Source organism: Rhincodon typus, chromosome 12 (genome assembly GCF_021869965.1).
Source record: "Rhincodon typus isolate 14 chromosome 12, sRhiTyp1.1, whole genome shotgun sequence".
Lineage (NCBI taxonomy): Eukaryota > Metazoa > Chordata > Chondrichthyes > Orectolobiformes > Rhincodontidae > Rhincodon > Rhincodon typus.
In genome coordinates, this window is record NC_063343.1 from 59268141 (window position 1) to 59275573 (window position 7433).

The following is a 7433-nucleotide window of genomic DNA, read 5'->3' on the forward strand; positions in this document are numbered from 1 at the left end:
CTAAAGAAGGCTCCCGACCTGAAACGCCAACTTTCCTACTCCTCTGATGCTGCCTGGCCTGCTGTGTTCCTCCAGCTCCACACGGTCTTATTTCTGACTCCAGCATTGGCAGTTCTTGCTATCTCCGCTTGATTTATCAAATGTTTAAAACATATTGACATTGTGAAAACTCTATATAGAGACAGGCTTTTCCTTCTTGGATTACCTGAACAGAATCATATACAGTACAAATATAGATTAATCAGGTGAATTTTAAACACATTCAAGGCTGGTGTTTAGTGCAAGGATAGTGCATCTTCTGCAGGAGACTGGATCTAGAGTTTGTCATAACAAAACTGAGGAACATTCGTTCAACAGTGGATAAGTATGACTTTCAGACAGACAATAGTGACCACAATAATCCCAATGTAACATCAGGTCCGAAGTGTCTATGCAATACTAATTCCCTAGAGTACCAGGTTGATAAAATTGTGCTGCCAATTTTGGGATGACAGCAATGTTTTTCACTAAAAATGTAATGTGGGAGTACACCCAATAACTAACTTGATAATAGGCAGCATGCAACTGGGCAATCATGGCCAGAAAGTCCTAGATATGATTTTGAATTACTGCTGATCCAGCTGATTTTGCTTGACAGTAAATTACACTAGGGCTCCTGAAGTGAGCAAGGTAAAATGGCAGGACATTCACTGTTTGATATTTATCAATGGTCCCAGCTGGAGAGTGTAAATCTAAATATTGTAGGTTAACTTCCTTACTCCACTATATTTTCAGATTCCTGTATCCTGAAACCACATAGTATTGCTTTTCTTGCAGTACCAATGGTCTACCACTTGAGATAGTACCTCTGTTGGTCTCGGCGTTTGTCTGTATATTTTTGAATTTGCCTTTCAAAATTCATGTAAACTTGCTGCAAAAGTAAGTAATATCAGGCAGTCTCCACATGCAACTAACAAAAGCAGAAACTGCTGGAGAAATTCAACATGTCTAATAGCATCTGTGGAGAGAAAACAAAATTAACATTTCAAGTCAATCTGAAGAAGAGTCAGTGGATTCGAAACATTAACTCTCCTTTCTCTCCACAGGATGCCAGACTTGTTGATATTTTTCTCTAGCACTTTCCATTTCTTCTTTCTTTCAGATCTCCAGTATTTACAGTTCTTTGTTTAATTTTAATCATTATATGCAAAGCGGTAACTTTTTTAAAACCAGTTTCATCATATTTGCAATAGTATCACAGACAAGCATCACAATTGGAAACACAATTAAGTCATTCAGTCTTTTGAACTCGCCCCACTATTCATCAAGATCATGGTCAATCTGTTTGCAGTCTCAAACTTACTTTGCCGTCTGCCCTCCTTGTCATTCAAAAATCAGTATCATGTTGTCGTTGTTGTTGTTGTACTAGTGACCATTGGAGGGCACCACAGTTCTATGCAGTTGACCATTTATTGGATTAAGTTTCTTCAGTTGATAATTTTCGTGAAAATGAGATCTCTTGTTTTTGTTCTCCAAGATGTTTTCATACACTTATCAAATGTCATCCTGAAGTAAACTACAAAAGAACATTGAAACAGTGATATTAAAGAAGGTACTTCCTGCTCCTAAAAATATAAGTTTTGGAAATTGAAGGAAAAAAATGAAATTTGAAAACTTTAAATCATATAGAGATTCAGTTTTCATTTCAAGTTGTTTAAACATCGTTGTCACCTTTTAGGTGTACAATGGAATGCTTTGGGCTGATGAGTATTGACAAAGAAACCCCTTTAAAAGCCAAGATAATGCAATTTGTTTCAAAAAGTGTCTTGCAAACCAAAAGACCATTCTACCACTTGTATGTGGTGTAAAGTGTAATGCACAGCTTCCTGGAGCTGATTAAACCAATTACAAGTTCTTGCTGAGCTAACGCAGTGTGGAGCTGGAGGAACACAGCAGGAAAGCTGACGTTTCAGGTTGGGAGCCGCCTTCAGATTTCTGAAGAAGGGTCCCGACCCGAAACGTCGACTTTCCTGCTTCTCTGATGCTGTCTGGTCTGCTGTGTTCCTCCAGCTCCACACTGTGTTACCTCTGACTCCAGCTTCTGCAGTTCTGAACAAGTTCTTGCTGGGTTGCTCCAATGATTTCTATTTTTATTTCAGATTTCCAGAATCCACAGTTCTGTTTTATTACCCCACAAGTTGGTGTTTCTTGTATTTGAAGAATATTTCTTCAAACTCTGCAAACCATAAATAATTATTTTTAATCAGATTGATAAAATCCAAATTCTGTCTTTGCATTTTATGAATTAAGTGGAAGTTGCTAACCATTGATATATCGAGTAATTTTGATTCTCCTTCCTCCCTTTTTTTGCTGAAGGCATCAACTTGTACTTACGGACCAGGACGTGAGAGAAAGCAGCTTGGTGCCCACCTACTTGTAGGAGCTTAGACAGCTGGAGGTAACAAAATATTTAAGTCGAATTAACATTATTGGTTTGTGGCATTTTGTGCACCTTGTGTACATAAAGAGACTTGGCCTTTTACACTTCCACTATTTACTCTTGTCATTCAGCACCCCCATGTGGAACATTCCAGAATTACAGGCAGCAGACAGGCAAGCGTGTCTCCACTACATTTGGAGTTGGGAATAGACCATCTTACTGTTGAAGAAAAATATGAATGACTGCAGGTTTATTTATGAGTCGCCTTGAAAAATGGATTATAGCTGATGAAATTGGCTCCTATGAGTCTTACATTATGAATAGCAAGGTCCCAGTAACAGTAATGCCGTAAGATTTTTGTTCATTGTACTAATTACGGTGTTGGAGAAAACTCCCCCTCTCTTCAAGATAGCATGATGACATATTTTACACTCAACCTAGAAACAAAATGGGACACAGTTTAACCCTTCATCTAAAAGATGTACCTCCAACAGTGTAACACAGTCAGTGCTGCACTCCATGATTGGCGTAGATTCTGTGCTCAAGTTGGTGGAATTGAGTTTTAAATCATAATTTTCTGAATCAGTTCCAAGTGCTGCCACTGAACCACAGATAACACAGCTTTAAACAATAAGGTGCTGAAGGTCTATATTATTACTTGTGTTCAGACTGTTGTAGTTGATTATAGTTAGTGGTTATATTCTGTGTGTGACTGTAGCTGTGAGATATAACACTGTTTCCAATATTGATCCTTCAAAGGGATTGTGCTCATCAGAGGACAGCCCTTTTTCTTGCTTTAGGTTCTTATCTCTGTCACTTTCAGTTGTTCCCTTGCACTACTCTCCCTGCCCTTCCCTATTTCATACTATTTGCTATGCATCAGTCACTGAGGACAAAATGATAGGAGTCTTTAGGTCATTGAAATGGTGCTCTGTAATTAGTGTCATAGTGTCATACAGTATGGAAATAGACACTTTGATCCAACCAGTCCATGCCGAACATAATCCCAAATTAAACTAGTCCCACCTGTCTGCTCCTGGCCCATATGCCTTCAAACCTTTCCTATTCATATATCCATCCAAATGTCTTTTAAACGTTGTAATTGCACCCACATCCAGTGCTTCTTCAGGACACTCATTTCATATTCAAACCACTGTGTTTTTAAAAAAAAAAAAAAATTGCCTCGTCTTTTTTAAATCCCTCTCCTCTCTCCTTAAAAATGTGTCCTCTAGCCTTGAAATTCCCCATCTTGGGGAAAAGACAACTACCATCAACGCTGTTTATACCTCATTATTTTATAAACTTCTATCAGGTCACCTCTCGACCTCCTACGTTCCAGTAATAAAAGTCCCAGCCTATCCAGCCTTTCCTTATAACTCAAACCTTCCATACTCAGCAACATCCTGGTAAATCTGTTCTGAACCTTCCCCAGCTTGATAATATCTTTCCTATAACTGGGCAACCAGAACTGGACACACTATTCCAGAAGAGGCCTCACCAATGTCCTGTGCAACCTCAACATAATGTCCCAACTTGTGAACTCAAAGGAGTGAGCAATGAAGGCAAGTGTGCTAAAACACTTTTTTAACCATCCTGTCTATATGTGATGCAAACTGTAAAATATTATGTACATGCACCCCCAGGTCCCTCTGTTCTACAGCACTACCCAAGGCCCTACCATTAATCGTATCAGCCCTACCTGACCTTGCATTTATCCGTATTGAGCTCCATCTGCCATTTTTCAGCCCATTGACCCACTTGATCAAGATCCCTTTGTAATCTTAGAAAACCTTCTTCACTGCCTACAATGCCACCAATTTTGGTGTTATCCACAAACTTACTAACCATACCTCTATATTCTCATCCAAATAATTAATATAAATGACAAACAAAAGAGGACCCAAAACCAATCTCTGTGGAACACCATTGGTCACAGGCCTCTAGTCAAAAAAGCAACCTTCCACAATTACTCTCTGTCTCCTGCCATTAGGCCAATTATGTATCCAATTGGTAAGCTCCCCCGAATCCCATGTGACCTAACTTTACTAATTTGTCTACCATGAGGAACCTTGTCAAGGGCTTTATTAAAATCCAAATAAACAACGTCTACTGCTCTGCCATCATTAACCTTTTTGGTAACTTCCTCAGAAAACTCAATTAAGTTTGTGAGACATGACTTTCCATACACAAAACGATGCTGACGATCCCTAATCAATTTTTGCCTCTGTAAATGTCCATAAATCCTATATTTATAATCACCTCCAATAATTTACCCACAACCAAAGTCAGACTCACAGGGTTCTCCTTACAACCTTTCTTAAACAAAAGTACAGCATTAGCCACCCTCCAGTCATCAGGCACCTCACCTGTAGTTATAGATGAATTCAAATATTTCTGCAAGGAGTCTCGTAATTTCCTCCCTTACTTCCCACAACATTCTGGAATACATTAGATCAGTTCATGGAGATTTATCCACCTTTACATTCTCTAAGACCTTCCGAACTTCCTCTTCTGCAATGTGAACTCTTTTTAAAACATCAAAGTTTACTTCTTTGCATTCTCTAGACTCTGTTTCTTTCACCCCAGTAAAAACTGGCACGAAATATTCGTTTAGTATCTCTCCTATCTCCTGGGGTTCAACACAAAGACGACCTCCTTGATCTTTAAGAAGCCCTCTCTCTAGTTGACCTCTTCCTCTTCATGTATTTGTAGAATCTCTTTGGATTATCCTTAACCTTATCTGCCAATGCTATCTCATATCCGCTCTTTGCCTTCCTGATTTCTCTCTCAAGAATTGCCCCACACTCTTTATATTGATTAAGAGATTCAATTGAACCAAGTTGTCTATATCTATAAAAAGATTCTCTTTTATTCTTGAGTAGAACATCAATATCTTTACTCACCCATTGTTCTTTAATCATACCAGCCTTACCCTTCACTCTAACAGGAACAAAATGCCTCTGAACTCTTGAAGTTGATAGCAATATAAGATTAGGTGCTGATGAATTTCTGATGGTGGTCTGGTGAAACACCTAGTAAGATGATTTCCACAGTTTGTTGTCCAAGACAGATTTCTGTATAAATGTGTTGACAGATTTGCGACAAATAATGAACAAATTTCCTCTTAGATGCATTTTCTGGCTTGCCTTAATACCCACCAAATAGGTTCCAAATTGGTAGCATGCAGAGTCCTGCACAACTGAGTCAGCTGGGTTCTGTTGAAAGGCACCTGAAGCAGTAACCCTTGTTTCTGTCTTTCCACAGTTGCTGCCTGACCTGATGAGTATTTCCTGGATTTTATCTTACTATTTCAACTGGAGAAGTTGCTTTTGTATAAAGTACGTCAAACCGAATAGGGCAGGACTTGACATTTAGGTCGTCAAGCTCATAATGAGTGTAATTGATGTTGATCATGGATGCTGCCCAGTCCACATGCTGAGGACAATATGAAGGCAACATATTTAATATTTTCTGTGGACTTGTGTTTGGAAGATTATGGATACCTGGATTTTTAAAGAGATTAATAAAGGACTGTGGAACATCTTTTTAATGAGGTTTCTAACTTGACAAGCACATGGTTCCAAGTACATGTTGGGCTTGATTTCTTGGACTCACTTCAGAGAAAACACATGACAACTTTTGCTGCTTTCTGTTTAAAAATATTTTGTAAGCTCAGAGGTGATTTCATTTGGGGAAATGTTCTGAAAGGGAGGAGATGCTCAGTTCATACCTCTTGCTTTGTGCTATATCCTGATTTGTCCCCTTGGAGTGTGACTGGAAGCTTTGGCAATACTGTATTTCCTGACCAGGCTGTGTCTACCAAGACCCCAGAAATATTTACTTATGTTGGTGATACCTGTCTACCATAATGCCAGACTTTCACCATCTAAGAATTTCATACCCTTATTCTTTTTGCCTTCGTGAACTGAAACTGATTGACAAAAAGTATTTATTTTCTCAAAATGAATCTTTGTAGAGAGAAATCTTTGTTTTTCCCTCTTTTCCTAGTGGAAATGGTTCTATGTTTGTGTGTGTGTTTGGCATTACTGAGAGGGTAAATATTTATTTTTCATATTACGACCTTGTGTTAACTAATTTTCATCTTTGTGCATATGTGCACATATACTTGGGGAGTTGAATTCGAGATCAATTTTGGACTTAAACAGCTGTTGGACCAGGTTTTAAATAATCTAACATTTCCACGGTAGCTACCAGGGTGAGTTGTGTAGCTGCCCCAGGTTTCTGATACTAATTCAGAGTCAAGTTAAATTTGGGCAGGAGAGAATCAGCATTTTGGTTATTTAATTCTCACGTATGTCTCACATCAAGAATTCCAGAGAAGATCTGGATGCTAAATCAAAACTAATGTGAAAAATGTAAATGGCTGTTTAACACATTAATTTGTTTAAGTTTTGTTTTACTTCTACCTATTGTATATCATGTGCTTTAACATATGACTCACGTGAGGTTATATGCATTTAAAATAAAATTGAAGAATGCATTGTGGATCTGAAACATCATAAGATAACAAATATAAATTTTATATTCTGAAGTGTGGAAAAATGTTTGCAGAGTAGTTGAATTGCTGATAATGTGTTTTCACCAACCTTTATATTTTTTTAATCTATTGTGAATTAATTGATGTTGTATTTTTCTGCAATCTTGGCAGAGCTTAGGAATATTTTTTGCTTGCTTATCTTTTCTTTGGGAATAGCATAAAGCTGTCGGTGGCTCATTTTATTTATGTCCGTCAAAAGTCATTAGTAATGCATCTACTACGCTCCTTATTTGTTGGCTGCCTTTGAACCTGATTCCCTAAGGACTAAAACCAATATCTCTTTTTAAACCTGCATATTACTGTAGGCACCGAACAGTTCTTTCTTTATGTTAATTGACAGATTACATGTAACGAAACAATATCCTCTTGAACTACTGTGAAAAAATTGTAATATACATTTTGACAGAGTTAATGTATTTCAGATCACAATGGAAGCAGAAGAACTGATGTTTGATT

The 7433-nt window shown here is 37.9% G+C and overlaps 1 protein-coding gene across 1 annotated transcript in view; it reads left to right on the forward strand.

Annotated features, from left to right (window-relative positions):
- rbm27 (RNA binding motif protein 27) overlaps positions 1-5963 on the forward strand; it is a 143201-nt gene extending 137238 nt beyond the window's left edge. The window contains exons 22-24 of the mRNA XM_048603413.1: positions 1517-1591; positions 2356-2437; positions 5684-5963. The gene's annotated coding sequence lies outside the window, so the exon portion shown is untranslated. The remainder of the gene's footprint in view (positions 1-1516; positions 1592-2355; positions 2438-5683) is intronic.
- The last annotated feature ends 1470 nt before the right edge of the window (positions 5964-7433 follow it).